The following is a 9,499-nucleotide window of genomic DNA, read 5'->3' as shown; positions in this document are numbered from 1 at the left end:
GGAGATACAATTGCCATCTTCAAATATCTCAAGGGCTGTCACATGGAGGATGCTGCAGGCTTGTTTTCTCCTGCTCAGGAGGGTAGGACACGAACCAATTCAAGTGACAAGAAGGGAGATTATGACTAAAATCAGAAAGAACTTTCCGACAGTAAGAGCTGTTTGACAGTGGAACAGACTCCCATGAGAGGTGGTGGTCTCTTCCTTGGAAGTTTTCAAGCAGAGGTTGGATGGCCATCTGCCAGGTATGATTTTGTTGAGATGCCTACATCACATGTGGGTGGACTAGATGACACTTGGAGGGCATTCCTTGGGGGGGGGGATAACATTTTACTGATTTTCCAAAAATAACAAACATAAAAACAACCATACAAAAACAAAACAAAACAAATTGACTTCCCTATAATCCAGGCATCCCCAACCTTCGGCCCTCCAGATGTTTTGGACTACGATTCCCATCATCCCTGACCACTGGTCCTGTTAGCTAGGGATCATGGGAGTTGTAGGCCAAAACATCTGGAGAGCCGCAGGTTGGGGATGCCTGCTCTAATCCCTTCCTTGGTTCTATTATGTATCAACATACTGCATGTCTATTGTTAAACTTTTAACCTATTTAAATCCCTATTCATTCATAACAAAATTACAAGTACGGTAATCTTAAAACCCTGCTAATGTAGTAACCTGTGTACATTGCTTCTGTATACAGTATATGCAATAAACATCTTCCATTCTTCTAAATTCATTGTCGTCTTTTCCTCTTAATTTCATAATCAATTCGGCATATTCCATTAATTTAACTTGCCAATCTTCTTTAGATGGGACACCTTCTTCTTTCCAATGTTGTGCTAATAAGGTCTGTGTACCCGTTGTTACATACATAAACAAGTTATTTTGTGATTTTGATAGGTCCACTGCTATAATACCTAATAAGAAAGCTTCTGGTTTTTTGACAAAGGTTGTTTTAAACATCTTCTTCATCTCATTATAAATCATTTCTCAATATTTATTTATAATTTTAAAGTCCAACCACATGTGGAAAAATGTCCCCTCTGTTACTTTACATTTCCAACACTTGCTTTCCTTAGTTTTATACATTTTTGCTAATTTAACTGGATTTAAAAACTATCTATACATCATTTTCATATAATTTTCTTTAATCGCCACACATGCTGTAAATTTTATATCATTCTTCCATAGTTTTTCCCATTCTGCCAGCTGAATATTATGTCCCACATCTTGTGCCCATTTAATCATAACTGATTTGACCCCTTCATCTTTCGTTTCCCATTCCAGCAACAGACTGTACATTTTAGATATTAATTTTGCATCATTTTCTATTATTTCTCTCCGAAAGGTTGAAATTTCACACGCAAATCCTATCTTTTTTATCATTCTTAAATATTTCATTTAACTGAAAATATTGTAACCAATCTGTTACATTCTCTTGGAAGGCATTCCAACTCTACGATTCTATGATTTCTCCCATGTTGAACACTCCTGAACTATTGCAACAAAAAAGTAGGAAGAGAAGGACATCCAGCAAAGTAGGTCTGTGCTGCTTCACCTATGTATATGTCAATACTTTGATGCTATATAGCACAAACAGCTGGCTAAAATACTGAAGAGGTCACATAGATCATCTCCGGTTGCTGTTATTACAATCTGATTGCCTAAAGAGAATACAATCCTCAGTCTAATTAAACCTGCATCAGCCAAGATACTGAGCCAGCTTGCAGACAAGGAAAACAATTTCACTCAACTCTCGCTTGAACCCTAGCTGGGGCAAACCACAATCAGTCTGTAAAGATGGCAGTTATATGTGGATACTGACAGCCATCGCCTTTCAGAAATCCCAGCAGGTGGAAGGTCTCCATCACCCCTATTTCCACTTTTTAACATCTCTCCAAAGGAGCACTGATCTTTGACTAGGGAAGCATGGGTTGAAAACCCTTCTTTTTCCTGATACTGATTGAATAGCCTTAAGTTACGCGCAGCTAATGATTTTATTATTGTAACCTGGTTGTTTTTTTATTGCTCTCTTCCTGTAAGGTGCTCAAGACAAGGCACTGATTGTTATTTTCACAACAATCCTGTGAGGTAGGTTAGACACAGCAAACCGCCCAAGGTTACTCAGCATGCTTTGTGGCTGAGTGGCAATTCTAACCCAGGTTTCATGAGTTATGGGTCAAAATGTCTGTATACACGGTTAAATGTGACATGTATTTCTTTTTAACAATTGCTGATGAATGCTGAGTTTATCTTTTCTCTCTCTCGTTTTTCTTTAGCAAATAGCAGGTGCAAGGAGTGGCACTAGGATCAGAACGCCAGCAGGCAGAGAGAGGGAGCTTGACCATTTCCCAGTCTGCTTCCACTCCCACGCCCCATGAAACTGCTATTTACATGGGTGCCAATGGAAATTTCCATACCACAGGCACTTCATCAGAACTACTGCAGGGCTAAACTCACTCTCTTTGCCCACCACAGAACTGTGACTGTGTCAAAGATACAGATAGCATATCATATTCAATCACAAATGTTGAAAAGAAGATGCAGCATTTTATTCCTGTAATGAATGACATGCCCTAGTTTGGTCCTAACTCCCGGTCCTAAACTCCGAGCCCTGTAGGCACAACTCCACACCAACTCTGCCAGTTGCATGCGTATTGTAAGTGTTTGTAGTTTGATTCATCGTTGCATTAAATGGGGGGGCCTACCTGTAAAGCTTATGCCAGATCTATTCCTTGAGCCAGACCAGGGTTACACAGTACTCCAGGCTAAGTACATTTAAGGGCTTATCCACACTTATGACTCCTCCAAATTGACCAATTGAGCTTTAAGAGCGGGTTTTCACTGGGAAAGCTCTAGGGCAAAAAAGAAAAAGAAAAAGAAAGCTCAGATAAGAAGCTTTTAAACGCGGACTTGTGCCTGGAAAGAGACAAGGGCAGATCTACTATGAAACTAATGAAGTTTAAGCTTCAGGGCTCCTAATCCCAGAAGGGCCCCATAAGCGACTTTAGTCCACCTCGCATTAAAAAAGATTGCTTTTTAAAGCGCATCTCACGTTTTCCTACTTTTCATGCACCACATAGAATAGATGGAAGGGACCACGAGGTCTCATGCTCTACCAACTAAGCTATAACTCGAAAACTATAAGGCACACGGATTTTTTTATTCACACCAGTGTTTTTGACATGTGAGATAAGCCAGTACAGCAATTTTAATCAAAATCTATGATGTAGTTGCTGATTTTAAAAAATGTAATCTGTCGTGGAACAAATCCACTGAAGAAGGCAACAGTGGTTACCCAGACCTCACTGCTGGTTGCAAAGACCGCTCCCCACCAAAAAAATGTAGGTCCGCCACTCAGCAGAGTAAAGCGTAAGTGTAGATAAGCTGTGTCTGTAACCAAGGAAGAAACTCTAAAACCTGTCCATCTAATAAGCATATCCTGAGACCAGGTTCTTATTTCTAAGAGTCCCAGGCCTCTGAACACGGCACTAACACTTAGGGTTTTTGTGAAGAGCAGTGCCTCAGTTACTTTCAGAGAGGTAGCTGTGCTGCTCTGTGGCAGCAAAAACAAGGAAAGTTTTTGAAGCACCTCATGCCATCATAAATTGGTTAGTTTAAAGCTTTCACAGATTACAGTCCACTTCAGATGCATGAAATGAGATGTCGTCTGACGAAGCAGACTTCAGTCCACCAAAGCTTTTGCCATCATAAATTTATTAGCCTTTGAGGTGCTAAAAACACATTAATTACTGAAAATATATGGACTGCCAACCACCCAGAGCAGCTTCACGGGTCAACATGGAGCAGACACAGTGATAGTGGAGAAGTATGCTGCTCTCCTCGCTACCAAGTAGGCTCAAAAATGAGCAGCAGCTTCCGCTTACTCGGTTTTCTGTCGCTTAAACTCCAGCCATTTCCCCATACATTTAGTTGCCTCCAGCTCCTCTGAGGAACGAGTCAGATACTACAGTCTGGGTGACGTCATCGGCATATGCTGTCACAGGCTCTGCTCTCTATAGTCCTGGAATTTCATTTCCTCAGAGACCCATTGAAGGCCTAGTCTGAGCATTTCTTAGAAGGCTGTTAGACTTCTAATTTTAATTAAAAACAGGTTATGCAGCTGGGGGAATGAACATGGAGGTATTTCAGATAGTACCTGTTTAAAATATATTTCAAACTCTGGGTTTTGTTTGCTTAATAAATTATTACAACAAAACATTAAATACAGTTTCCCATATCAATTGTCAGATAATAGTACACATAGAAGAGAATAACGCATCAATAAACCATACAAAATGTATACAGTGGTACCTCAGGTTAAGTACTTAATTCGTTCCGGAGGTCCATACTTAACCTGAAACTGTTCTTAACCTGAAGCACCACTTTAGCTAATGGGGCCTCCTGCTGCTGCCACGCCACCAGAGCCCGATTTCTGTTCTCATCCTGAAGCAAAGTTCTTAACCTGAAGCACTATTTCTGGGTTAGCGGAGTGTGTAACCTGAAGCGTATATAACCTGAAACATATGTAACCCGAGGTACCACTGTAGTGGCATCGGAGGCACACACACAATCAAATCACAAGCAGAATCCCACCCCTCCCAGATTCAACTGATGTACCTAATTCAGAGACTTATGTTGCCTACTTTACTTCCTGAATAAAAAACCCCACAGATAGCTTTATTTATAATTTTATGGGGGAAAGTCCATTTTTCGAATGGAGTTTGTTGTACCATTAACTCCATTCATAGTGGGCGTCTACATGCACAGCCTGAAGGACAGCTCAGTCTGCAGAGCATGATAGTCGTAACCTCAAAGTCATGGGTTTGAGCCCCACATGGGGCAAAGCAATTCCTGCATTTCAGGGGATTGGCTTAGATGACCCTTGTGGTCCCTTCCAACACTACAATTATATGATTCTAATAAAAGAAAGAGTGCTCTACATTGTGGAGAGCCACTCTTTCCTCTGCGGTACTTAGTGATGGGGCATTTGCACTGTTAAGGTTTGTTCATGTATGAGTTCATGTGTACCCCCTGGGCTTCTCTACAGTGAATTAATGTTGGCTGAATATTTAAAATCACACTGTTAAAAAGGATGTTCTGTATGTGGCATTAGATCTGCAAAGATCCATACACATACACTCGTGCATGTGTGGACCAGTCATGGATATTTTTCCACCTGCAGCAAAACTGCCGATCGCACAGACTGGAAACAGAGAAGAGGCAGGGAGAGAAAAGCTGAAATTCTGCCTTTCTCAACAAGTTAAGAACATTGCTTTGACCTACTCAACGGTATATCATTCCTATTAACTATCTAGAAGCTCAAGCTGTAACGTCGCACAGACTACTGGAGTAAGCAGACACCGTCCTCCACTGCTAAAAGATGTGAACACGGCTGCCCTTGTAGAACAACCCTTGATTGAGTTTTGTTAATTAGTCCCATGTCATTCTTTCCTTAGGACTGGAAGATTGCCACATACTTTCAGCTTAGCTCCATTTCACCTGAACGGCATTTATCATTGTTCTAATTAACAAGGGCAAAGGAAGAAATGAATGCATCACAGCCGGGGCCACACTCAGGTTTCAAGGAAGCCTTTAGCAGGAGTAAAGACAATGCAGGACAAAAATAAAATACTTCATTTTGCAAGGTAGGGTGCCAAGTCCACAGAATGACCTTGGACTTTCGTGTAGCTTCCCCCAGGAACTTTTCACCTTAGCTTACCCAAAGCGGAGGGGGGGCTTTCAACTCTCTGGGCAGTCAACCAACCTGGCAGGGTGAAACTTAGAGATGAGAAACTTGAGTTCAACTTTACTTCTACAGTGGTACCTCGGGTTAAGAACTTACCGTATTTTTCGCACGATTGGACGCACCGGACCATAGGGCGCACCTAGTTTTTTGGGGGGGAAATAAAGGAAAAAAAATTTCCCTTTATTTCCCCCCCAAAAGCAGGTCAGGGAAACCGAACCAGTTCGAGGAACAGCGGGATAGTGGCGCTGCGCCTCCCTGCTGTCCCCCGAGCTTGTGGGGCTGGCTGATGTCTGCCTGGCGCGCGGGGCGCTCTGATTCAGGGCGCCCCGCCCGCCGGGCGGCAGGCTGCTATCCGCAGCTTGGGGAGCCTTGCGGGGAACTCCTGCAGGGCTCCCCACCCTGCGGATGTCTGCCCGGCGCGAGGGGCGCTCTGATTCAGGGCGCCCCGCCCGCCGGGCGGCAGGCTGCTATCCGCAGCTTGGGGAGCCTTGCGGGGAACTCCTGCAGGGCTCCCCACCCTGCGGATGTCTGCCCGGCGCGAGGGGCGCTCTGATTCAGGGCGCCCCGCCCGCCGGGCGGCAGGCTGCTATCCGCAGCTTGGGGAGCCTTGCGGGGAACTCCTGCAGGGCTCCCCACCCTGCGGATGTCTGCCCGGCGCGAGGGGCGCTCTGATTCAGGGCGCCCCGCCCGCCGGGCGGCAGGCTGCTATCCGCAGCTTGGGGAGCCTTGCGGGGAACTCCTGCAGGGCTCCCCACCCTGCGGATGTCTGCCCGGCGCGAGGGGCGCTCTGATTCAGGGCGCCCCGCCCGCCGGGCGGCAGGCTGCTATCCGCAGCGTGGGGAGCCTTGCGGGGAACTCCTGCAGGGCTCCCCACCCTGCGGATGTGTTCCCGAAGCGCCGGGCGCTCTGCTTTCAGGGCGCCCGACGCTCCGGGAAGCAGGCTGCTATCCGCAGCCTAGACATCCCTGCGGGACCTCCCGCAGGGTTGCCTAGGCTGCGGATGTGTTCCCGAAGCGCCGGGCGCTCTGCTTTCAGGGCGCCCGACGCTCCGGGAAGCAGGCTGCTATCGGCAGCCTAGACACGGCTAGCGGAGCGCTAATCCCGAAGCTTGGGGCTGCGGAGCTCAGCGCGCCCCAAGCTTCTGGGTGCCGGCAAGGTCTAGACGGCTAGCGGAGACCTTGCCGGCACCCAGAAGCTTGGGGCGCGCTGAGCTCCGCACGCCCCAAGCTTCGGGATTAATGCAGCGCCCCGCTAGCCGTGGGAGAGCTGGGTCTCCCACGGCTAGCGGATAGCTTTCTGAAGCCTTGAGAGCGAGAAGGGTCGGTGCGCACCGACCCCTCTCACTTTCCAGGCTTCAGTGAAAGCCTGCATTCGCTCCATAGGACGCACACACATTTTCACTTGCTTTTTAGGAGGGAAAAAGTGCGTCCTATGGTGCGAAAAATACGGTAATTCATTCCGGGGGTCCGTTCTTAACCTGAAATTGTTCTTAACCTGCAGCACCACTTTAGCTAATGGGGCCTCCCGCTGCCACCATGCCACCGCAGTGCAATTTCTGTTCTCATCCTGAAGCAAAGTTATTAACCCGAGGTACTATTTCTGGGTTAGCGGAGTCTGTAACCTGAAGCGTCTGTAACCTGAGGTACCACTGTATAATGAAATTGTGTAGCTCTGGGCACCCTCTCTGTTAAGTTGTGGGTGAACATATCAGACAACACAGCAATTCTTCAAACAGCTCTTGTTTATTCACAGGCCAGAACAGAACTGAACTGAAGGGTTCAGCCAGCCTGCTTATATAGAGCTCCACTAGAACGCAACAGTAACCATTTTCTGTAACTATCCAATCACTGAACGTCACTTTCAATCCCTTATTTGCATATGTGGACCTGAGTGAAAACTATCTACAGTATCCCCCTGCTGGCCCAGGGTGAGCACTTCAGTACATAACACTCTCATCTCTTGCTTATGAGGTTATGGTGATGCTTCTTGTATAGGAACCAGAGGCGCCAGCTTGCAAGGGCAATTGGGAGGCCAATGTTGCACAGGTAACGTCAGGAGATTGGGAGGAGCTGAATGCAGAAACAGCGTGGCTTCAATGGCTGGCAGCTCTTCCTCCGCCTCCTTCTGGCGCCACCACTGGCAGGGAGCTGCTTCGACCCTTCTCCCCCTCTGCAGCAGGAGGAGGAGGAGCTGCCCTCCCGATTCTTCGGGATGTCGGGGGGTTGGCTTCCTCCCCCAAAATGGCTTGGCCTCCCTGAGTTAGCACCCCTAATAGGAACACCTTTTTATAGATATAACACCCTCCTAACAGTACAGGAGATTCTTGCTCCCTCTTGCTCACTAGCATGAGGGCAGCTCCAAGGATTTGGGCACACGTGATTTTCATGTATATGTGGAACTCTTGGAACCGAACCCCAGCATAAGATGTGATTGTACTGCCTACAGAATGGTTGTGAAGTCACAGCAAAATTAAACATGGTGGAGTCAGAGCAAGCTGACCTTGTTCAACTTACTTTTGTTGTGGCAAATGAACCTCATGAATATTTGACTACGTGAAAAGGGAAAAGCTTGTAACTGGCTTCTTGCTGGCCAGGGCAGTTGTCTTTGTTCTACTGGCCAGCTTTCTCCAGGGTGCCCTGTTTCTTGTCTGCCCTGGCATCTTTCCCTCTTCAGTGAGCTGCTTCCTTCGGTTTCGCAGGCACGCTGGCCTGCCTGCATCCAAGAGTTTGGTCAACATCGTCGCAACAGCATGTGCTTGTATGCAAGCTTGCGCCTACGAAACTGGGTTCTAGCACTTTTAACACACTGCAGATTCTCACCAGAGGAATGTAAGCTCTCGTGCTGTCATAATACAAGTCATTGCGGAAACATCGGATCCAGCACTTTCTGCTTCAATTTGCAGCTTTGGGAAAAGTTTAATACTTCAGACCTCCATGGCAGGAAGCTGGGTCCCTTCCAGCATTCCCCACACTGTCAAGTTTCGACACTGTTGAGAAGTAGCTCCTAATCACAACTAAGGCGCTTGCAGCACTGAGCAAGGCAAACAGATGGGAGTCCTTCATTTGGCATCCAAGACTTAACGTTGCTGGATTTTGCCTTAGGTTTTTTGCTCACAGCTTTTGGTTTCTCCTCCTTAGCATCTGTTGAAAAGATTGGGGATGGGGAGCAGGGAAAGAGGAGAGAGGAGAGAAACACAGATGAGTCATTTTCTTTTGTTTACAAGAGAATCAGTGCCATATTAGGCTGTTTAATCTCCCTCCCACCCCTCTATCAGCCAGTAGGCCTAATTTGTCAATCAAAGCCATAACACACTGATGCAGAGCTAGACTTGCCTCCAGTGGTTTAGATGGGCAGTCTTTCGTGCAAAATCAAGGAGGTTAATGGGCCATCGGAGCTTGGGAACTTAACACAGTCAAGTATCGGTGTCTGAATAATTTAGAACTGGAGCCTGATGAGACCAATTCAATAAGCCTATCATAACCCAGTGGGGTAACACTCCCCCCAGAAAGAGCCAATTCAGTGTCTGGGAGTACATCAGTCAGAACTTAAGCTGCCTGGTTGAGAGAGTGGCCAAGAACATGTTTTATTGGCTGCCACTGATTTCACAACTATGCCTGTTCTAGGAAAAAGGAGATTTGGTAATGGTTGTGCACTAGAACCCATTGTGTGTCAGATGTGGGGCTTGAAAGTTGTTTGAAAGCTGCAGCTTGCCCAGATTTTGGGAATTAGCTAAGGGGAACACAA

At 46.5% G+C, this 9,499-nt stretch overlaps 1 long non-coding RNA gene across 1 annotated transcript; it reads left to right on the top strand.

Moving 5' to 3' along the window:
* Window positions 1–2,548, top strand: LOC310757546. Its single transcript, XR_014545315.1, has 3 exons — window positions 1–245; window positions 1,452–1,548; window positions 2,286–2,548. It is a non-coding gene; the product is annotated as an uncharacterized lncRNA (long non-coding RNA).
* The last annotated feature ends 6,951 nt before the right edge of the window (window positions 2,549–9,499 follow it).

Source organism: Podarcis filfolensis (genome assembly GCF_964270895.1).
Source record: "Podarcis filfolensis genome assembly, chromosome: 2".
Taxonomy (NCBI): domain Eukaryota; kingdom Metazoa; phylum Chordata; class Lepidosauria; order Squamata; family Lacertidae; genus Podarcis; species Podarcis filfolensis.
The sequence above is the reverse complement of the archived record's forward strand: the minus strand, read 5'-3'. Positions and strand labels throughout refer to the sequence as shown.